Source organism: Microtus oregoni, unplaced genomic scaffold (assembly GCF_018167655.1).
Source record: "Microtus oregoni isolate MIOR12 unplaced genomic scaffold, Mior012 000058F_ref0000040, whole genome shotgun sequence".
In the NCBI taxonomy this organism is placed as follows: Eukaryota; Metazoa; Chordata; class Mammalia; order Rodentia; family Cricetidae; genus Microtus; species Microtus oregoni.
Genome location: NW_024543834.1, coordinates 2,728,943 through 2,753,638, shown reverse-complemented (window position 1 = coordinate 2,753,638; position 24,696 = coordinate 2,728,943). Strand labels below are relative to the sequence as shown.

Here is a 24,696-nt window from a genome sequence, read left to right as displayed (position 1 = left end):
GCGCCAGAAGGAGTGAGGCTGATCCACTCTCCCTCAGAGTCGATTTTCTCATTCACAGCAAATGATAATGGTCTAGTCCGCTCAAAGTCATGAAGAGAAATGTGGTTAACGTGTCAATCATGGCACCTGCCAGATGAGATGCTCTTGACAATACAGGGATTTCTTTTCTTCACTCTAAAGATTCTAGAATTTCTCAGGTGCCATTACAATCACCTTCTCTGTCTCTTTGGCACTTTACAATCTTGGTAATAAAACTATGATCTATATTCATAGCCCCAGGTGAACAGGTGGGGACATTGAGTGGCAGAAAGTTGGTCAGAGCCTCATCATTGATAAGTGCATCTAATTCTCTCATTTTCAATCCTGGTGTGGATTATGAGGCAGAGATTTCCCTCTCTCAAGAACTTCAAATAGTAGGCTGAAATGATGGCACATTAAGGACACATACAACTCTGGGAGGTGGCCCACATCTGCCTGTAACTCCAGCTCTAGGAGATTGGACACCCTCTTCTGGCTTCCACAGTCAAAACATACACTTTCGTGCACATACCCATACACAGAAACACATACACACATGTGATTTTTAAAAATTAAATAAATATTTGAAAAGGACAATGTCAGATACAGGAAACTTGGGATGTGGATCCATTTTACGTGACTATGTTATACATGTTTGCTTCCTGATGAAGTGAGAAATGAACGCCCTGAACGTTTGCCACCAAATGAGAGTTTCTGTAGCCTGCACCTTTCAGTGTTATTTACTCTAGACGTAACTGCCATGTTTGCTGAGAACTTGAGGTAATTTATTTCATTAAAACCATCCTACCATTAGATAATTTGTCAATTCCCTTTCCACGCATTCTACATATCTCCTACCAACTTGTCAAAGACAGCCACATATAGGGTGCTCCTGTCAAAAGTGATTTGGGGAAATGGGCATTGAATCAACAGGCAGGTGTGGCCTGGCTCCCCTCAGCAAGATGGCAGCTTCCTTTCCTGGAGCAGGGGTAGGGGCTCTAACAAAGGAGTTCTCCAGGTCCAGAGAAGCAAAGAAGAGATGTGCTGCTATGCCTCAGGGAATTTGAAAGGGACAGCAATGAAGACATGGCGGCCCCCCAGGGAAAGGTGCGGCTGAGGGATGTGTTGTTAGAGGGTTGGCATCTGAGGTTCTCCTCCAGCAGGAAGCAAGAACCAGAGTAAGGAAAAAAGTACAGAGTGAGCTGTGGGCAGTAAACATGGCTGTAATGTTGGAATGGTTACAACACCAACTTTCCCGATTTTTGCTATTTTATTTAATGTTTATTAAATTTTTAATTAACTTCATACAACAAATTAAGAAAGAAAACTGCCTTGTTGAAACTCAGGCTGTGTGAGCTTAGGGAAAATATCATCTCGCCTTACTGGGGCAAGTTTTCAGGGAGTGTTTTCAGGCATGTAGAATAGACACAGTACTTCACATCCCCGACTCTCCTCTGATTTGCCATCTTGGCCAGCCAGGGACTCTTCAACTCCTCACTGGGAGTAGTGACATGATTTTCTGGACAAAGAAAGAAAAATATGATGTCCCTAGTTCAAAAAGTATAAGTAACATGCAATTAGTTCAAATATAAAGCTGGGTGTAGTGTCATTGATCAGTGGTCCCAACCCTCCAGAGATTGAGACAGGGGGGATCATGAATTTGAGGGCAACCTAGGATATATAAGGAAACCTTTCTATGCCTCCGTGTGTGTGTGTTTATGTGCATGTGTGTATGTGCGTGTGTGTGTGTACGTATAAGTGTCAGTGTAAAACACAAATACAAAGCCTTATTCCACCATGGTGTCTGCATATGTAAGCCAATGTTTTTATTTGATAATTGATGATATTTGATATCATTCTACACAGAAAACTTAACCTTATACAATGCAAATACAAAAGTGCTCCACTCCTGTTCCCCAAATCAGTGAATTATTGACTTATTCTGTATAGCCCCACATGCAATATTCTTTACCAAGATGTGGGGATGCCATGCAATGTTAATTTAACCAAGACCTGTTGGGATGCCATACAATGTTAGCTTCATTTTATAATCCTCTCTAGAGCTAGGATTAAAGGCTTGTACCACTGTCATTAAAGGCATGCGCCGCCCAGTTTTTATGGCAACTAGTGTGGCTACTAGGATTAAAGGTGTGTGTCCTCATGGCTACTGAGATTAAAGGTGTGTGTTACCATGATCTGATCTGTAAGGCTGAACAGTGGAACTGTTTTACTCTCCTCTCAGATCTTCAGGCAGTCTTTATTTATTAAAATACAGTTAAAATCCATTACATTTCCCTTTTAGTCTAAAATAAAGGCTATAATTAATATAAGGAAACTATATACAATAGGTACAATGGCTATATACAATATATACAAGCAATAAATACATCAACCATGTCTAGTCCATTTGCATTTGACAAATTCAGAAAAAAATATTTCATATCTATCCTATCTTGGTAAGTCCAATTTACTTTCTACCATAACTTCATTTCTGCGTCTGGAAAACTATAACTACGGCTATCTAACCTTTAACTCTCAGAGACCCAAGAAGGAATACTAACTGAGTTCGCAGGAAGTGCAAGCAAACGATTCCCAAAAACTGTAAGTAATGACAGAAACATCTGGCTGCCTGGACAGTCACCCAAAGTTCCTCTGCAATGTTGGGGTATGCATATTTGGCTTACAAACCTAGCATATCTATAATAATAATTTTCAAGGACTAGAAATTTGCATTACATTGTTAAATGAGCGTATAGGTATAACACCTTAAACAAGATTAGAAATGTCTGTAAAATATGTTTTAACAAAATTAAATTTATATCAATATACAAAATTTGCATACAATATACAAAAGTAAAACCAATGTAAAACATTTAAAACTAATAGTTGCTTTTTTTTGCAGGGCATAACTGATATTTATTTATTTATTTATTTATTTAAGATTTATGCCTCCTCCCCGCCACCGCCTCCCATTTCCCTCCTCATCCCCCAGTCAAGTCCCCCTCCCTCGTCAGCCCAAAGAGCAATCAGGGTTCCCTGAACTGTGGGAAGTCCAAGGACCACCCACCTCCATCCAGGTCTAGTAAGGTGAGCATCCAAACTGCCTAGGCTCCCACAAAGCCAGTACGTGCAGTAGGAAGAAAAACCCATTGCCATTGTTCTTGAGTTCTCAGTAGTCCTCATTGTCCGCTATGTTCAGAGAGTCCGGTTTTATCCCAGGCTTTTTCAGACCAAGGCCAGTTTGCCTTGGTGAGTTCACAATAGAACATCCCCATTGTCTCAGTGTGTGGGTGCACCCCTCGTGGTCCTGAGTTACTTGCTCATGCTCTCTCTCCTTCTGCTCCTTATTTGGACCTTGAGATTTCAGTCTGGTGCTCCAATGTGGGTCTCTGTCTCTGTCTCCTTTCATCGCCTGATGAAGGTTAATATTCAGGAGGATGCCTATATGTTTTTCTTTGGGTTCACATTCTTATTTAGTTTCTCTAGGATCACGAATTATAGGCTCAATGTCCTTTATTTATGGCTAGAAACCAAATATGAGTGAGTACTTCTCATGTTCCTCTTTTTGGGTCTGCCTTACCTCACTCAGGATAGTGTTTTCTATTTCCGTCCATTTGCATGCAAAATTCAAGAAGTCATTGTTTTTTACTGCTGAGTAGTACTCTAATATTTATATAATCCATACTTTCTTCATCCATTCTTCCATTGAAGGGCATCTAGGTTGTTTCCAGGTTCTGGCTATTACAAACAATGCTGCTATGAACATAGTTGAGCATATACTTTTGTTGTATGATAGGGCATCTCTTGGGTATATTCCCAAGAGTGGCATTGCTGGGTCCAGGGGTAGGTTGGTCCCGAATTTCCTGAGATACCACCACACTGCTGTCCAAAGTGATTGCACAAGTTTGCATTCCCACCAGCAATGGATGAGTGTACCCCTTTCTCCACAACCTCTCCAGCAAAGACTATCATTGGTGTTTTTTATTTTCGCCATTCTGACAGGTGTAAGATGGTATCTTAAAGTTGTCTTGATTTGCATTTCCCTGATCGCTAAGAAAGTTGAGCATGATCTTAAGTGTCTTTTGGCCATTTGAACTTCTTAATAGTTGCTTTTTAAACATAGATTTAATAGTCTACCTTTTTAAACTTATCATATATATATATATATATATATATATATATATATATCCCCTTTTTTCTTTTCAGAGTAGATTCAATAATCTACCTTTCTTATTCTCTCTCTCTCTCTCTCTCTCTCTCTCTCTCTCTCTCTTGTTCTATCTTTGATTTTTTTTTGAGACAGGGTTTCTCAATAGCCATGGAACCCATCCTAGAACTCATTCTGTAGACCAGGCTGAGTTTGAACTCATATATACCTGCCTGTTTCTGGATCCTGAGTGCTGGGATTAAAGACGTGCACCACCACTATTTGGCCTTTTTTTTTTTTCAAAACAAGAACCTTGAATCTAATTTCCTTTGCTTAGCTTTTTTCCTGAACATTGTCAGTAACAACTTGTAACCAACACATTAAACAAAAACAAACATCCATAATATTTTTGGGGAGGAATGTGGTCATAGTTTTACAGGTTACTTCCTGCTGATTGGGGTCACTGATAATCTTATGGAAACCCAAAGAAAATTTAGATCTATAATCAATTCCTTACTAGAGTATTCTGTGAGGCTGGGTCATCTCAGCCAGCAGTGTTGAAGCTGTTCTGGATGTAGAACTCAGAGGAAACTGCAACAAATGTACTCTGAAACATTGGATCATCTGGGTCACCTGTTCCCATTGGAGATTTTTCAGAGGTCTTCTTTGATCATACCTTATTTTTCTTAAGCAAGAATGAATCCACAGCCTTTCACTTCCTGTGGAAACAAAAGCAAAACCTCTTTTCCAAAGTAACATATCTTTTGAATTAAATTTTGAAGTCAAGGCATTTTCAAAATATATAAGTTGGATTAATGGAGCATTTATAATCAAAAGCCTTTTAACAGCTATTGCTCCTTCCTCAGCAGTCAAACAATTCAAAGATAACACAATAATATACAGTATCCAGATTCTCTGTATATTTTGCATCTTTACATGGAAGCTAAGCAGGAATAGTACAGAGCTGAGAGTGCTAGTTTTTCTCCCGAACCCAAGGGACTAGACTAGGTTTGGGTCCTGTTCCTAGAGGTGGACTTTCACTCCCGACTCTAACCTGGGCTGGTAGCTAAAAAGTCTCAGGCAAATGGCATTTTCATGAATTTGTACCCTGTAGTATTTGGGGTGGCAGGGCTGCGTCCCCAACACCCCAGCCGCCTGCTCGGCTAGCTTATGCCCCAAAATAACAACACGCAAACTATATTCATTTAATCACTGCTTGGCCCATTCTCTTCTAGGCTAATTCTCACATATTAATTTAGCCCATTTCTAATCATCTGTGTGTAGCACCCCAAGGTGCGCTTACCGGGGAGATTCTAGCCTAGTCCATCCTGGGTCGGAGCTTCATCCCGGGAGCGGGGCATGACGTCTCTCTCAGGCGTCTGCTCCCGAGATCAGAGCGGTCGAGACTGAGCTCACTTCCTCTTCTTCCCAGCGTTCTGTTCTGTTTACTCCTCCAACCTATCCTCTAACCAATAAAATGGGCCAAGGCAGTTCCTTTATTAGCCAATGACCTTCCTCCATCAGTACCCCAAAAAGTCGGGTGCCAAATGAAGCACAATTAAGAAAAACTCAGAGAGAAATTAGGGTTCAACTTGAAGACCTGAAAAGCAAAACGGCCCGCCACTGGCTCTGACCTTAATCTCAGTCTGAAATGGTGATCCTGCCTCCCGGAATCTCAGAAGGAGACTGCCTGACTGAGAGCTGTTTCCTCCCATTTTATAATCCTCTCTAGGGCTGGGATTCAAAGTGTGGACCATCATCATTAAAGGCATGCACCGCCCAGTTTCTAAGGCAACTAGTCTTGCTACTGGCATTAAAGGTGTGTGTTACTATAATCTGGTCCGTAAGGCCAACCAGTGGGATTGTTTTAGTCTCAGATCTTCAGGCAGTCTTTATTAAAAATACAGTTAAAATCCACTACACACCTCCCTAGCATTGGCATTAAAAGGGCATGCCACCATGTGCTCACTTTCACACAGATGCTGAGCCAGCCCTCTAGCATTTTACTGACTGAGCCATCTTTCCAGACTCAATATCTGATGAATTTTAAGTACAGCATGTCAGCATGAATGGAAAACATCGGTTCGTAGAGCACGGTACCCTTGTACTTGCTCTCAGATCCACTAAGTTCCCATGGTTGCACAACTTGATTCACTAAACACCACTGAGAGAGAGAGAGAGAGAGAGAGAGAGAGAGAGAGAGTATTCAACAGCATTTAAGAACACTTATTGCTCTTCTAGAATACCCAACCTTTGTTCCCAGCACACATGTGAGGTAACTCCACTGCCACCTATAATTCCAACTCTAGGGGACCCAATACCCATTTCTGTCACCGTGCCCCCGCATACACATGACTTGCATACAAGGACATACAAATACAGTCTTTTAAAATCTTTAAAAGATTATTAGTAAATCCAAGATAGCAGAAGCAAAGTATCACCAACAATGGGGTCCTTCTAGTCGTGGCTACTATAAGTTTGTGAAGTTGACTTTGCCCTTAACCTTCATGGCTTCCAGAGAAATATATACTTTCTCTTTTGTGAATGGCTCTGTCCTTGTCTTTCCAGATCTGAAGCTAGGCATCATGTTTAGCAGTGACATGCTTTTATGTTTTATCCAGTTTCTTCTGGAGGTCAGTATCATGGGGCTAGGGTCCAGCCAAGTTATTCATGTCTAACAGACAGCCTAAGTGGATGGAACACCTCAGGACAAGCAAAATCCTTTCATGACAGGCCATGGCTCTGAGTATTTCTGCACACACTAGCTTGTGCCTGTCCCTCACCATCTACTGGAGCAATTCTTCCTTGTTTTTCTTACCAGTCCAGTCCTTGGGCTTCTCATCCTCAAAGGAAGATGCTACTGGGCAGCAGAAAGCAAAGAGATGGGCTGAGTAGTGAGGGCAAGCATAAACCTGAGCCTTTGATAATCACTAATTCTAAGTTAATAAGTCACTTAATCAAGAAGCAGTATTGGCAATGGCCCTGAATCTAAAGTATGTCACACTCAAGTTATGTCTTCCACTTCATTCTCATTCTAATTCTCAACTCCCTTCTGTAAATAAACTGAATATTGTAGTATTAATTTACTCTTTTATTTTAGAGATTGTATAACCGTTTAATACATGTCACCAGGACAAAGCCCTTCCAAACACTGCCAAAGGGCAGAGAACTCAACTTGGCTTCCCCACATCCATGCCTCGCTCTCAAATTCTGGTTTATCACCTCCTGACATTTGGCATTTACAGCTTGCAGAATGGCTTGTAAACAACCCAAAGAGACTGGTGGAAATCGGCTCCCTCATTCCTGCCTGTGCAGCACCGGGCAATCCCAGGAGTAAAATATTCATTAGCAGTGATCACTTGGATGACATCACCAGTCATTTGCTTCATTCGCTCCCTAACACATGATAATTTCACTTGGATAATACCACACATAATGCAGAGTTATTGGCAAGGGCTTTGAACTCCACCACCCCCCAAGTCATCTTAGGCTTAACCCTTTGAACACTGAATCATTCAGTCCGCCCTGTATCTCTCCACTGTGAGTCTGGAAATCAGCCAAGAACATAGCATATTAAGGTTTCCTAAAAGCCCTTGACAAACTGCCTGAGATGTAAGAAGTAGGGAAGGGCAAAATTGATGACTATTTGCTTGATAAATATTTCTAGTGGAAGATATGTTAGCCACAGAGGATGGCTGGGGGGAGGGAGGAGACATCTCCAAGGGGACCTTGTTCCATTTCAGTTGTCAAAGCCCTTCTTTCCCCCAAATAACCTCTGTTCTTACCCTATCATCATGGGTAGGTTTAGTCCGATTCTGCAGCTTGATAGGATGAAGTCATACTCTGTGGACTTGAAGCAATGGCCTTTCTCACTATCTTCTCATTTAGGATTGGGCCTCTGTCTTAGGGTCACTATTGCCCTGATGAACACCATGACTAAAAGCAAGTTAGAGAGGAAAGGGTTTACTTCTGTGTATACTTTCAGGTAACGGTCCATCAGTAATGGAAGTCAAGGAGAAACAGAGAAGGAACCTGGAGGCAGGAGCTGATGCGGAGGCCATGAACGGGAGCTGCTTATTGACTTGCTCCTCATAGCTTGCTCAGCCTGATTTCTTTTAGAACCCAGGACCAGCAGCCCAGGGATGGCACCAGCCACACTGGTCTGGGACCTCCCATATCAATCATCACACACAAAAAGATGCCGCCTGAATTTGTCTACAGGCAATCTGGTGGAGAAATTTTCTCAGTTGAGTTTCCCTCTTCCCAGATCACTCCATCTTATGTCAAGTTGACAAAATCAGCCAGTGCACGTGGTAAATTGTATAAAGCAAGAGAAATTATTCCCATTGAACTAAATAAGGATATTTATGTTCTTTCCAAGAATAACCTCATGTCTATAATTTGAGATATCTGAGTAATTATTTTAGACATAGTCTTAAAAATGAAATTGTAAAATCATGAAACAGAATACTTAATTTTGATAGATGATCCCTAATTTTCTGACTTGTACAAACTCATATTCCTGCCATCAATACTCACAGCTATTTCACAGTATTACTTGACTTACATCTTGATTGAGCTTTTCTGGTACATTTTCCAATATGCAAATGGTATCCTCTGCATCCTCTCGAAAACTTGCTTGTTGGTTTTCACTTGTGTCTCCGCATTAATTTTGAGCAGCAATGAATGTACTTTTTCTGTTCTCTGTCAATATTGCAAACAGCATCAGGAGAAGTAATGCACAAGATTGTAATCTGATTTAAAAGAAAGAAAAACAAAGTGGCAAAGGGAAAACAAGAGGAATTCTCATGGAAACCACTATCAATAAACGGCTAACAAAAGAGAATAAATAAGGCAACTTTTATATTAACAGGCTCATCCTCATAAATACTAGCTCTACTCTCCTTTTGAATGAAGAGTAGCATTTCTTCCAAGGGTATTGCTGTGATTTTATTTATCCATCATCATTTCGGGATAAGGGACCATTGGGTGTTCCTAGCATTTCCTGTTGTGGACCGTGACGATGAGGGGGTGCAGGATAATCATCTGGAAGTAGTGATCCTCTTTTGCCAGAGTGTTCTCTCAGCTTCGTCCTAAATGAGTGTGATCTAAAGTGGTTAAACAGGTGTGGTGTGTGCACTCGTGACTGAATCCTCTGCCACACTTCACCATGACTCAGTGAGGTTGCAATTGCTACTCATTCTTATTCTGGTAAACAAATCCTTTTGATGCTAATTTGTGCATTTTGCTATATGCCGATGGGTTTTTAAAACATCCCTCCTCTTCCCTCATGTTCTACTGTCTCCTTCTGGCCCCTTCTTCCTCTCCTCACCTAGTCTCTCTTTCTGTGTTTGTTTGTTATTTATATTACCCCCCTCCCCACAGGCAATGTACCCAGGCTAAACACAAACTCAAAACCCTATTGGTCAGCCTCCCTGATGCTAGGACTTTTGGTGAAGGCCAATCCATCTTGAGGGGCCTCAGGGCTACTTATAGAGTTTCTTGGTACACCCATTGCCTACAATTAGCAATGCAGGATATATATTTTCTTGGTAACAGGGAAACTTTATTTTACTTAAGATAATCCATAAACATATCTAAATGAAAAATAAGAAAAAGTGAACATATTAAAGAAAGAAGTTTGACTATAAATGTAGTTTTCAGAATAATATACATGATTCCATTTCTGAGATAGCAAGTTCATGAACACAATTGTAATTTGTTCATTACAAATTAATGAACCTATTACATTTCTTATGGTAAAGAAGAGAAAGAAGAGTGTGAACCTAGGAAAAAGAAATTACTGAGGCAGCTTTGATTTTATATGTGATTTTTAATTTGGCTCCTAAACATCTTGAAACAATAATGACACCATTGGAAAAACAGTTGATATTAGAGTTAAAGATAGGTAAAGCTTTCATACTAGTTTATATTCCTAACTTTTTATAAATAAAAATAAGCCTGGTTGGGGAAAGGGTAAGAAAGAAAAGACAGCTGGGAGGCAGCTCCACTAGTAAGAGAGCTTGCTGCATGAGGTCCTGAATTCAAATTCTCAGAGCCCAGGTAGGAAGCATGATGGGTTGTTATGTTTGTGACTCCACACTGTGGGGATGGAGCAGGAAAGTTGATGAGGTTTGTGGGTCACCAGGCTAGCTCTAGTTCAGTGAGAGACCCTGGGAAAAGGGAATAAGGTGCAGGAAGATGGAGCTGAACAGGGTCATCCTCCTTTAAACACAACCATATACTCGTGCACATACATCAGAGACACTTGCACACACACACAGACACACGGGAAGGGAGGGTGAGGGAGGAAGGAAGGAAAGAAGGGAGGAGAAAGAGAGGGAGGGAAGAAGGGAGACAGAGAGGGGGGAGGGAAGAAGGGAGACAGAGGGGGGAAGGAAGAAGGGAAACAGAGAGGGAGGGAGGGAGGGAGGGAGGGAGGGAGGGAGGGAGGGAGGGAGGGTGAGAGCCAGAGAGAGAGAGAGAGAGACCAAGTCCACAGGTCCACCCACCCCTCCCACTTCCTGGGAAGCTCCCTGTCCAGAATTGACCCACCAGACCTTACTCTCCACATTGCACATTTCAACCTGTTCAGACTTATTCATAAAACATTCCCTTTGGTTTTCAGTCATCTGCATTTTCTTTATTATATTTAGGAAGATTTCATCTTAGCAGTTTTCATAGGATCTACTTTCATGCAAGCAAAAACTTTTCCAATGAATTTTCTGTCTTTCATTTTTCCATTGTGAACACACACACACACACAAGCACACACACACACATTCACACACACACTCACATACACTCCTGAGAACTGTTATAAAACACTTTCCCATAGTCTATCATTGTTACAAGGTCATATTTCTTCACAAGGAAAATGATTTCTCTTCTCTGTATTTTAAAATGCATACCTATGTGCTTGTCTAAGCCAGCACATGTACTTTAGATGACCAAACGCCTCCGTTCTCATTGCTCTTGTTCCTCAATGGCCGCCATCCTCATCATCGGTCCTCCTACCCATAGTCTTATATTAAACTGGTTCAGTCTGGTTCAGTTCTCCTTGGCTTCTGACCAACAGTTTTACCAAAGTCTCAGTCTCAGGATCCTAGCATTTCTTAGGATGTCCGTCCCTCAAGCTCTTTATACCTAAATGACTACCAGGCTGTCTATAACATGCCTGGATCATGTGTGTCTCACCCCATACGTCATGAAATGGTGACATTTCTGCATTTTTGTCTGCCATTACCCAGTGTTCTGTAAAAGTCTAAGTTTTGTTTTATTTTTTTAACTCTCTTTTGCAAGAGTCTCACATCCACACCCCCAACTAATGTTCAGAGAAGTTTGACAAAGACATCAACAATTGCTAAGACCTGTAGATGCAGCCTCTCACAGTGATGCCCTTCAATCTATCACAGTTAACTCACTGTGTTCTCAGTCACAAGACCTTAAACTGGTGTGTGTGTGTGTGTGTGTGTTTGTGTGTGTGTGTGTGTGTGTGTGTGTGTGTGTGTATGTAGGGAGGTTAGAGGTTAACATCAGGTATTATTGTTCATGTCTTCTTTTGCTGAGGCAGAGTGTCTTGCTGTTTGTCATAGCGCTTGTTGATTCAGCTATTCCAGCTAGGCAGCTTGCTCCAGGAGCTCTTGTCTCTGTATCCCAAGCAGTGGGATTACAGGTAAGTCACTATTCCCCATCTCCACTTGGCTTATGTGAGTGCCGGTCATGCAAATTCTGCTACTTCTGCTTATGTAGGAGGCACAGTATCCACCAAGCGATCTTCCCAGCTACAAAACTAGCATTTTCAGTATTCCTTTTCTACTGTTTGAATCAACCCAAGAAGGCTACCCAGAGTCAGATGAGCTGGGATCCATGCCAACCGTCTCTTGGACCACCTTCTCTTATGTGTATGTAAATATTCCCAAATTGGGAGATTCAGAAATTACTCTTCTGTATTTGACAGCTGTTTCCACCATTTCCTCTTCTGCATTCCAAGGATGTGGATGCCCATACACTGCTTCTGTGATGTGTAGCTTCCTCTCTGCCATTCCATTGTAACCCCTGCCGCCGCCTACAGTGCTTCCCAGTGAGTTCCTGATGACCTCAGTCCCTTCTTCCATAACCACCTTGATTCCATTCAGCATCCCCCTCTTCTCCTCGCCCTTCACATTACTTTTTATGTGGCAGTTCATTTTAACTGACGCATAATAACCATGAACATCGTTGGCTACAGTGTAATATTTAAACATATGTATACAATATATGATGACTGAACAAGGGGAAATTTCCTATTCATTCTCTCAAACAACTAAAGATTTTCTGTGTCAGGGGCATTAAAAAAAATTCTCTTCTTGACCTTTTGAAACCCCTACTGAAGTACTTCTGACTGTAGCTGCCTTCCTGTGTGAGAGAAAGCTAGACTGCGGTCTACCTGTCTGACCTATGTGCTTCCAATCATCTTTTCTTTACCCCGCCCCTTTTGCCACCCTCTACTAAAGCACTACCAGCCTTCTAATTCCACAAGGTTAACGTTTGTAGCTCCCAAGTGTGGGTGAACTGTTCAAGAGGTGTCATTCTATGCCTGGTTTATTCCCCTTGATATGAAGGTACATTTGTAAAATGGTACAAATGACAAGGTTTCATGTTTTGTGTGAGAGCAATGCCATCTGTTGTGATTGTGTAGATGGGTCCCATTTTTTCACACACAGTCACTAACCCTCACTTATGCTGATCCCATAGTGGAGTTATTGTGGTTGCTACTGCAATAAACTGGGCAGTAACGACAGCTCTCAGGCATGATTGAGTTCACCTAGATTGCTAATGTTTGATACTCACTGTTTGCTGCTTTCTTTTATGCCTGCCTGTTATTGACCATTTTTTCCAGTGTTATAGGTTGAACGTGGTGTGTGTGTGTGTGTGTGTGTGTGTGTGTGTGTGTGTTGAACATGCCGAGTCAGCATCTCACCACAGAGCTGATTCCCTGCTTCCTATCTCCTCTTTTATTTTTTATTTATCACAAGACAGGGTCTCACTAACTTGCTCAACTCTGGCTTGGAGGTCACTCTGCAGCTCAGAAAGGTCTTGAACTGTGATCCTCCTGCTTCATCCTCTGCAGTAGCTGAGATGACAACCCTGTGGCATTTAAGCCAGGATATCAGTTGATTGTGTCTTTTTAATACAATCACTCTGAGAAACTGTCTTGTTGGATTGGAATACATCCTGTGACTTGGTGAAGACTTCCTTCTGGCAGAACTCCTCCATGGTGTCTTCACGGGCTCCTTTTTCTATTTTCCATTTTCTCTGGTTTCCTGCTTTCACAGTAGCTTACAGTAGCCTGAGATTTCTTTCACGCCTCTCAGATACTGACAGCTCGGCTCAGCTGCTTCCTTTCTGGATGGCCTAGCTCAGTGAAAAAGCTTCTTTGTCTCTCACCATCGAGGTTCCATTTCAGAACTGGTTTCTCTGCTCATGACTCCCATTTCCTTAAGAAGCCTCAGAGGTAATTGACTGCTTTGATTTGTTGATGTTTCCTGTTCAATTCTGTATAATTTTATTATCATAATTGGGTTTATTCTGGGTATTCCAGAGTGTATCTTTCTTATATGGCTGGGGTAATTATGTTTATATTGGATTGTTCTAGCAATAAAGACATGACCTGACAGCTGTATACTACCAGTCCCCTAGACTCTGCTGAGCTGGTACCCATTTTCCCCAGATGGTGCTGGATAAAATGAGGGAGATTTATTGTTCAAACAAGGAAGTCCAGAGGAAAGGCCATGTGGGGCTGCTTCTCCAGAGCCTCCCCATATATCCTTTCCTCAAGGGACAACCAAACTTCATCAAGATTTATGTCTCAGTGTATTATTCTTTATAACTATACGTAAACATTTGCTATGGTCAATCTCTGTCGCTGTTTCTGCTTCCTCTACAGCTGGGAGAAAGTGATGGAACATCAGCAGGTTTGCCCGACTTTGAAAATGTCTCTGTATGATGGGTAGAGCTTCCAACTAATGCTGAAACCTTTCCAAGTATTACCCAGGATGCAGTTCAAATGGAGGCTATAAAAAGCCTTGCTGAGCTTCGCTCATAGCTGTCCCTCGTCCCCTGTGTAGCTGCTATGGAATGCAGAGGCTGTAGCTGCTGCTTCCCAATTCCCTTGTCATCCTCTCCAGATGATCTTCTTCAAGAGAATAAATATTGTGCTCCATGTATTTGTATGGTCTAGGAGATGAGTTTCAAAATATTGCATATGTGTGTGTGTATATGTGTACCTGTGTGTGGATATTCCTGTGTGTGGATGTGTACAAGTGTGCACATTCAACTGTCTGCATGTGTGCCTGTGTATGTGAGTTTGTGTGCATGATATGTGTGTGCATGCATGTATGTACATGCTCCTATGCAAGTGTGTGCATGCATGCTCATATGTATGCTTATGTCTGCATGTGTGTGAGTGCATTCATGCATGTTTGTATATGTACAAACATGTATATGTACATGTACATGTACAAACATGTATATGTGTGTGTAAATGTGTACCTATATGCAGGCACATGTCCATAATCATGTCTGTGCATGCATATGTCTGTGTGAATGCAAATGTGTGTGAGTGATATTGGGTGCCTTCATCACTGGCTCCCCACCTTATTGTTAGAGAAAGGGTCTCTCATCAAAGCGGGAGCCCTTTGATTTGGGTACATGGGCGGCCAGCGAACCCCAGAGATTGTCTTACCTCTGACTCCTGTTGTTGCTGTGCTGGGGTTGCTCTTACCAACATCATGCTGGCTTGCTTTTGTGGGTGCTGGGGACCCACACTGAGGCCCTCACACTTGTGTGGCCAGCACTTTACTAAGTGAACTACCTCCCCAGCACTGAGTGCATCCAGTATTTCACCTTTTTCTTTTTCAGAGAGTTAGATTTCATTGGGAGGGTTTTGATTCCAGCTTGTTTCATGCTGGTTTTTCATCCTGCCTCTGGAGTCTTCTCAGTGGCTCTTGATTTCTGGTTTTGCCTATGATATCTCCACATGTAGCTATTGGGTAGTGGTTTCTTTCTCTCGTGCTTTGTAGTAGCATCCTTTTGTTTATTTTATGCTGGCTTACAGCTGCCCGGCCCTCTCTGTCTGGATCTCCGTCTTTCTTCTTTATTTCCCCAGCATATGATGCTGTAATGATGTAGCTGGCTAGCCTAACATTATTTCTTTATAGTTAAATCTGCTTCACTATCCTGCTTATCTATTGCTCTATACAAATTAACTCAGACAATGTGACTTTAAAATAATACGCATCAGTCTTTTCTCAATCTTTGGAAGATAACTGACCTCAAATTAATAATTTAAATTGAGTTTCATTTATTTTGCTATAGCCAGTCAATGTTAAGACTGGAGTAATCGGGATATTCCCACCCATATTTCCAGCTGGGATGGAAAAGATTCCAATACCTGGAGCTACAGCAGCTGGAGGAACTTGGGCATCTCTTTCCGTCATTATCATTTTGCCATGCAGTTTCTCCACCATGGTGGCCATGAGATCAAGGCCACAGCAAACTCCTACCCAAGTTCATAGACTCCATCTCTTGCTCTGGAAAGGGGATGATCCTAACGGGGTCTTTTAGTCTATATATATGGTGTGAACACTTTCAGGTAAAAAATAAATGGTTTGCAGGATCTACCCTCCGGGTACAGTAATCCACTCTATTTCAAAATTAGAAATCCACTGATGTCCCTTGCCTTTCCTCAAAAGACTGCCCAAAGCCTTGATCCACGACATCATCAGGCCAGGGCTTTCTGCCAACTGTCTTGTCTTAGCCTGTTCCAAGTATGTTAAGGTAGATCCCAAATAAGGTCAAAACCACAGCACCACTAGGCAGATTCTCCAAGATCAGAAGAACTATGGTGCATTAAGAAACGTGAGCTCTTGCTTCTGTATCCACACACCACAGAAAAGGCAGCAAACGGAATAATAATGACGGGCATTCCCATTCTGAAGACTAACACAGGGTGTCCAAGAAGTAAGGTCCAGGGTGTTCTTGTGCTCAAGCCTGGGATACATTGTCGTACCTTTGCTTTAAACACCTCTGCTGATACAAACAACTCCGTATTTAGTTTGTATAATATAATACCACACTGGATTCATTTGTTCTTTCAACCACTGATACATATTCCCTATTTTGGCCATTACGAATAATGTTGAAGTAAATGTGGAAGTGCAGGTGTCTCCTGCTTAAAATTCTTTTGACTATGTAGAATAGATATTTCTAGATTATATGACAGTTATCATCTCAGTTTTTGGTGAATGTATTAGTTGTTTCTCATTTGCCACATCATTTGCATTCTCAACAAACCATAGTATTTGATTTTATCCACATCCTCACCAATACTTAATCCTTACTATTACAAAGTAAAAAATGTGTTAATGTTGAGCCTGGCAGATTCAAGGTTCATCACAGTCTGATTCACATTCCCTGAATAATTCCCTATTTCTAAAAATAGTACAAAATTATAGTAATTAAAGTACTACTACAGAGGTACACACACACAAACGCAGCAGATTATAAAGTTTCTATGTTAATTCACATGTACATAGCATGGACTTGAATGTTCCTTGAAGGTGCATAAGTCAAAGGCTTGGTTATCAGCTTGGTACACCGTTGGGAGACAGGAAGACAGTTCGAGGACATAACCAACTGGAAGAAAGTTGGATGGTTAGATGACACCCCTGAAGAAGATTCTGGCATCCTGGCCCCTTCTGTCTCTGCTTTGTTTGCCAGTTCCCATGAGGTGAACGGTTTTTCTTCATTGCAGGCTCCTGAAATGATTTACCATGCCACCACCGCCCAGGGCAACAGAGCCAACCAATCACTCACAGAACCTTCTCAAACTGTGAGGTGCCCCCAAGCTTACCTTCTTCTGTGCTAATTCTCTCTGGGGTTCTCTCATAGCAGCAGGAAGCTGGCTAACTCACAAGATCAACTGATTTCAGGAGGAAGGCTAAGACCCTAAGATGTCAGAAAGACAATTCAACAAATAATGCTGGGAAAACTGGATGTCGACATGTAGAAGAGGTTTTACGAGTTACATAAAAAATAGCTCAGAATGGATTAAGAAATTAAATGCATTTTAGCCAAATTTGTAAAATACCTAGAAAAAGAAAGGACTTCCTGACTTTGATTCTTGTAATGACTTCTTAGATATGACATCAAAAGCCAAAATAGGCAAGGTTTACTAAGTTAAGCTAAAAAGACACTGTAAAGCAGAGGAGATGACCAACAGGAAAAAAATTGGCTTACAAAATAGAAGAAAATGACCAGAAGGGGCTGGCTTCCAAAGCATGTTTCTACCTCCTAAAATACAATAACAAGAAAAGAAAAATTAAGAACCCAAGACGCAATAAAAAATACCAGCTAAGGATTTGTCTAGATATTTCCCCAAAAACAAAATTATTCAATATATATGCTCATCATCCTAATGCTTAGGGAGGATTTCCCAGATAGCACTCCTAAATTCTTCCCTCCTTTTAGAATATAGTATATGCTTACTGACTTTCAGTAAATGTGTTAATTCTCACTATTTATTGTGTCTGTGATTGCACAAACACACACATGTGTAAGCATGTCTGTGGGTTCATGTACTACAAAGGGCATGTACAAGCCAGAGGACAACATGATAATGTATGTGGGTGGAACACACATCCTCAGGTTGGTGATTGGCACCTATATCTGTTCAGCCCTTTATCATAGATTGTTTATTTCTTCCCATGTCGCTACACCTAAGCTGAAGCAGTCACTCAGCACTGTCAGTCTTCTGCCTTGAAATCGTGTCTGGGTCATCCTGGGTACACATCCGTGTCACAGGTGCCAAGATGCTCACCTTCATGTAAAATGAGCCCTGTACTCTAGTTTCTCATAGAGGGTTTTCCACTCCTGCTCGTTTTCCTCTGACAATCTGCTTGAAGTCTGAGTCTCTTCCAGATTTTTACTCCCTATATTTTGACTTATCCCTTTGTCCCGTTGCCCCCTAGTTAACTTATCCCAAATCCCATGACATGGCATCCTCGGGGTGTTGAGTGATTCCTCACGGAGAGGTAGCAAAAGCAGCTCCAGTGGTCTACTGCATACGTGTTTAGTTTTAAACAGTAGTATTCCACTATTGTTCTCCTTTTATAATTTCTCACATTTCTGGGCCTGGCCCAGACTCAGCAGGGAAGTGCTGTGGGCTTCTTGTGTAGGTATGATCCAATGTGGCTAGGGCCAACAACTCCTCTTTCCTTCTTCAATTAGATGTTGGCAACACTGAAAGAGCTAACCTTCTGAACTAGTGTGGGTGGATTCTTGTCCTGATTGCCCTGTGTGCTCTCTCTAGCAGTTAATTCTATCCTGGAAACATCCAGATAGCCTCATGAGGTCTGGGATTCTTCCATGGTGGATCAGAGCTCCCAAGGGAATTTTTGGAGAAAATGACACATACATGAACCATCGAGTATGTCAAAACATGTAGCAGAGATTCCAATCAGGATGTTTAAGTTACAGGTGCCTCTTCTGCCTCCTCCATCATGAAGCATACATAAAGGCCTTCCAGGGCTTCAGAACAGTTAAATATACTTTGGTTTTTGATTGTGGAAGATCAATCAGTACCACGGTTATGAATGGTCATTTCTGGAGACCATAATCTATCCTGTTGAGTTCCATCCATCATCTCGGGTCTTGGGCTTTTCTGGGAGTGGACAATATTATGTGAGAATGGGGGGATATGGTGAAATGGGAGAGCTTGAGGGTTCTGTATAAACCTTTTGGCAAGCTGAGGGCAGGGACCACAGCTGCAATGACTGCCCATCTAAGCCAGCTGATGATGACCCTTGGGCGTACACTTCTGAAATGACAGGGAAGAGTGTTAGCTGCAGGTTAGCTCTGTACTGGAACTATTCATAGGAGTAGACTTTCAAAGATCATGAGGGCGTTGACTGGGAAAAAAGAATGGAGTTCAGTAATGGGTCCTGTCAGTGTGATGAGAGATAGCCTGAAACAACTGCGTGACGGCAGTGTGTGGAGACCATTGGGTCGGTTTCTTCATTCCCATGGCTTGAGCTCTTGGGTTTCATTTAAAGATTTATTTCTATTATTTATGTGTATGTATGTGTGTCTGTGAGTGAATGGCCCATGTGTGGGAGCCCACGGAGGCCAAAGGGGCATCAGCTTCCTTGGAGTTACAGTTCCGGAAAGTTGTGAGGCACCATGTGGGTGATGAGAACCAAGCACTGGCTCTCTGCAAGAGCACCAAGCGCTCTTAGCCATCTTGGCTCTGAGCAATCTCTCCAGCCCCCACTATCTGACCTTTATTCTGTCCCTATAAAGTCACTCTACCTGTGGATGGCTCCTGGGATGAGATCACAAGGAAGGACAAAGAACACTAAGCCACAAATCCCTACGAGTCCATTGTCAAGGTCTGTAGTTTCAAAGTAGGGCCTGGGATGGCAGAACTGTGAAAACTGGAGTCCCCTCCCTCACTGAGAGAATCGCCTAACCTCTCCTGGGAACAAGGGAGTAAATGACCAAGGAAGACCCAGAGGAGCTGACCCATGAATCTTGCTCTTTCCTTCCCATTAACACTGGAGACCTTAATTCCTTTGCAGACATTCCCCCGTGCTCCTAAGACTTGGAGGGGAGTGTCTGCATTAATTCGTTTACTTTCCGTTACCAGACTGCAGCTACTAATTAGGGGAGTGGGAAAGAAAAGGCCCATCAACTGGTTTGTACACACATGCTATTTTAGGCGCTTGGGTTGTATATTTTCGGTGACATAGGACTCTGTTTAGGTAGGAACACTCCTACTTAATAAGCGTCTGAGAAAGCAAGCATTCTGCTTATGTCGTGTAATCAGGAAGTGGAAGACTCAATGCTTAACAGGAAGTTGTCTGGCTGGAGATGTATTTGGGGTGGGGGGACTTCCCAGGGTGCACAGGAAGTTCCACCTACACTGGGTAGGAAGAGGTTAAGGAAAGAGCCTCTTTGATTTAGGGAAACTTTTAGACCAGCTCCTTATTGCTCTCATAGGAGATTTCAGGATACCACAGCTGTGGTGAGCGTGGCTTAATCTATGCTTGTGGGACTGTGATTTTGCAACCTTCCCCAAAGCCTGTCCTCCCAGTTTGTTGAGGATTTGGAAATCCCTATTTAGGTTTGTTTTTATCTGGTTTTTGAAGCAAAGAGCTATTTAATGTGAGCCTTATTTTTAGGAATGTGGACACCTGCTCATCTTCACAGTGTCTGAATGCTTCTCTCCAACAGGACAAAGTACAGTAGAGAACTAAAGGGTTAGTTTTGGCTCCTCATTTCAGGGAGCTCAGTCAAGGGCTGCTTTGGGCCTGTGCTGGCACAACACACTGTGGCAAGAGCATGTGACATATTCACCTCATGGCAGCAGAGAACAAGGAGAGAGGCATGAAGGGCTAAGGTCCTGAATTCCCCTTTGAGCATGTTTCTAATAACCTAAACTCCTTCTACATATCCCAACTTCTACAGGCCTGATTGCCTCCCCAAGGCACCACTGACTGGGGACCGTACTCTGGATCCATGGTCTGCTCTCCTCTTCTCTGACCCTCTGGAAAAGCCTTTCTTGCTGACCAGCCACCGTCCTTTCAAGGGGTTAGCCACATCCAGGGCTTTAATGCCCTTCTAAACTGAGATTTTAATCAGAAATTCCCTCTGTTTCCTCTCCTGAAGGGCTGAAGACTCTCAGCTCGCCTGTAGCCCAGCTCTTCATCAGGGAACACAAGGCTAGGAAGCTCCAGGTACAGCTCCCCAGCCACCCCCGTCCCTATTTTTGCTCTTATTTTTAACTGCACTTTCTGGCAGGAGCCCTGTTTGTCCTGACTCGAGTCTGCTGTTATGAGTCACCAGGGGGATAGAATATGCTGATTGCTGAAGCAGGTTATTACTTTCTTCTTTTTCTATGACTCATTCTCCTCAAAATCCCTAATTTATGATGAAAGTCGGTTAGATGTAAGCATAGAAACTGTTTCCAATGGGCTGTCTTATTATGCTCGGGCCCACTCTGTCTGCTTTACCTCTTGGGGGGAACAATGTGAGCCAGTGTGTCTCCTAGCAAGGGCTCCAGCAGGCGAGGTGAAAGTAAGGACCGCTACATCCCAATCAGGGCAGCTCCTGAGCAGAGACAGGGGGTTGTAGTGAATCAGAGGAGCAAATGATGCAGATCCTAAAAAGATGAACAATTTATATGGGATATAATGGATGTGTCCTACGTATGCGAAACAAAATGGCCGAGAGCCAGGAAGGAGAGTTTTGATTTACAGTGTTCCTCCTGAAGGGACCTTGTACATTGTCATCCGCTTCACCTAACACTAAAAGCAGAGCCAAGTCCCACTCAAAAATAAACATAGTTCATGGGATTACAATGTCGAGTAACTAAGAACAGTCGCTGGCTTAGAAGGAGATGGAGAATAGTGGGTGGGCTGGTGAGATGTGTGTGTGACATGCGTCCATGTTTCTGTGGGATCCTTAGGGGGGTGTGCATGTGTGTTCAGAGGCCAGAGTTATGTGTTTTCTACAATTGCAGCCCAACTTATTTTTTTTTTTTTTTTGAGACAGGGTCCCTTCTAGAATCTAGAACTCACTGTTTTAGCGAGGCTAACAAATCAGAGAACTCTGGGGATCTTCCTGTCTCTGGACCCCTCTCGCCACAGGGCTGGAGTTAGAGATGCATGCCACTATGTCTAGGTTTCACTTGGGTACTGTGGATCCAATCTCAGGTCCTTGTGTTTATGAGGCAGGCACCTTATCAACTGACCCATCTCTCCAGTCCTAGAGATGGGCCTTTTAATAAGCCACTTATTTTCAAAACGAAATTCAGAGGGTTGAACCATAATCTTTCCTTACTGAATGTCTTCTATGGCTCTCCCGACCTAGTGTCTGAGGGTCAAGTCTGTGCTGAGAAAGTTCCTCTGTACTCATACCTACAACTATCTCAAGTTCATTGGCCAATGACTGAACAAGGCCTGACCTCTGATATCTCCCAGGACCAGAGGAAGAATAAGATGGCTTTATTTCTGTGCCACTGTGTTCTTAGGAGGGAAAACTCCAGACTCAACTCCAAAATTCTTGCATCTGTTGTCTGCTGAGGCTGCCCAGCCCTCTCCCATCTTTAGTTCCCTGTCTGACAGAAACCATCTTGCAAGTGGATCCACTTATGCTCTTGGGTGCCCTGAGGTGTTCTTTTGCCTTTGTCTGGCAAATTAGCTCATCACTGCTGCTACCTGGGAGCCTGACACAGTGCAGCGTCTGGGATGGCCAAAGACCTCTTCCTTATGTCAATACCCGTCTTGTGAGAATGAATTACTTCCCCCTAAGACACACATGTTACATTCCTAGCCTTGAGCATGAGTGAAGTAATAATAGTCTATGGAGACAATTAAGGCAAAATGAGGACCTCATCCTAGAAGACTGGCATCCTTGTGAGACTGTGAGACGAAGAGACAACAGACTTGGGCGTGCTCAGTGGAAAGTCCCTATAAAGGTGTCCCAAGGAACTGATCACACAGAGGCCAAGAAGACCCTCTTTAGAACTTGACCTTAGACCTGTAGACTTAAGTGCTAAGAAAAGTAAACTTGTGTTATTGAAGATGTCTACCTATTCATGGTTTCCTAACTGTGGCAGCCAGACTGAGCCGGCTGCCCTCCCAGACATCAGCATTCTCTTGTCTAGAGAGAACTCCTCAGGTCACCTACCATCTTCCTCCATCTGTTGCCTGGTACATGGTGGTCCTTCTGTTCATTCCCGAGGACAGTGGAGTCTTTTCTTCCCTCTTGCTCTTTCTTCTCTTCCTCTACTTTCGTGTAGTCCCCCAAGTGGCCTTGCTTCCCATTCCTCTTGGCTCCAGACACAGACCTTTCTTTTCCAAGACCCATTCTTCCGTTTTTATAGAGAACGTATTTGGTGTAAGTGCCGAGGCCTTCCAAGCTGTTAGGGCTTCCCCTGATTCAAAGACTTCAGAGTTGAGTTAAGGGTAAAGACATCAACCAGCAAGAAGCCCTTCCAAGAAGCTTGCTGAACTGGAGTCTGAGGAGGAACTTACAAGGGGGCAACTTGCACCTGGTGATGCCAAATAGAATACCCAGTGAGAGTCGTAATACTTCAGCAGGACTTGAGTTGTCTGCAAGTGTTCAAGAATGGAGGACAGGAAGGAGAGCCCTGCCGACCAGAATGGTGTGGGAAGCCCTGAGGAGATGGAGAAGTGGGAAAGGAGGGGTTAAGGAAGGATGAGCTATGGTTCTTGGTCCATGAGCAGAAGAGCTATGATTGGTGCTCACACTGAATATGACTATATGCCATTTTCAGTTACCCTCTAGATGGGCAAGGGGCAGTTTCTGAGCAGCTGGTTCCATGTTCTTCTTGAGAAAGTCTATAATATCTGGCACACACGGATGCTGTGATGTTTCAGCAAGAAACTTACTTAGGGTTGAGAAGGAGTTCTGAACTAGACAGGGGACTGGTCCATGCCCCCTCTCTGCATAGAGGCTTTGGTGAAATAGCATCAAGTGTGTGTGTGTGTGTGTGTGTGTGTGTGTGTGTGTTATCCACAAGTGTGCAAATATTATATACACCCATGCAGAAACTAAAAGTCAACCTCAGTTGTCATTCCTTAGGTGTCATCCACCTTGTTTGTTGTGATAGTGTCTCTCAGCTGGAAACTTAACAAATCAGCATGACTGACTGGCCGGTGACCTCAGGTTTCTGCCTGTCTCTGTCTCCTCAGCAATGGCCTACAAGAGCATGCCACCATGTTACAATTTCATACGGATTCTAGAGGATTGAGCGTGGGTCTTTATTCTTACTATATTACTCTAGTCCTAAGAAAGAGTTTTTAAAAAATAAAATTTGCCTCTCACCCACACACACTCACAGTGTCCTCACTGTCCAAGAAGGAAATGATGAAGTGGATTTTGACATTTTCAGGAACCTTGACTGGAAAATGTCAGAGCTTGGGTTGACCCTCAGATCTTTAAGGTTCTCACCCACACACACTCACTGTGTTCTCCCTGTCTAGCAAGGAAACAATGAAATGGAGTTTCACCTTTTCGGGCATCTTGGCTGGTGAATAACAGCTTGGTTGAGCCTCCAAATCCCTGCCCCCCCTTTCTGTGTTCCTCCCTCAATGCTCAGTAGACATTTTATAGGGAAATAGAAGCAACTCAATGTATTTTGATAACTTATTTGCTGACCTTGGGAAAATGTCCAACAATTGTCTGTATGACCTCAGGCAAAAACAATTCTACTTTAGAAACATGAATGTTTGCCTTTCTGTGTGAGCTAAGTGGATTGCACTAATAAAAAAACGTGTGTGCCTGTAGGTAGAACAAATACTCAGTAAATGTCGGCTAGCTTCAATAAGAGTAAATAGCATTTTAAAATCCATTTAAATTTATTATTTTATTTGTTGAGAGTTTCATATATGTATCTAATGAATTATTTCAGTCATTTCCACTCCCTGTTACCTATCCCTCTCCCACTCCCAACAAACCCTTTC

General features: G+C 42.7%; 1 pseudogene; it reads right to left on the bottom strand.

Moving 5' to 3' along the window:
• The window catches only part of LOC121438881, a 126,397-nt pseudogene extending 103,320 nt beyond the window's left edge, over window positions 1-23,077 (bottom strand).
• Between the last annotated feature and the right edge of the window lie 1,619 nt (window positions 23,078-24,696).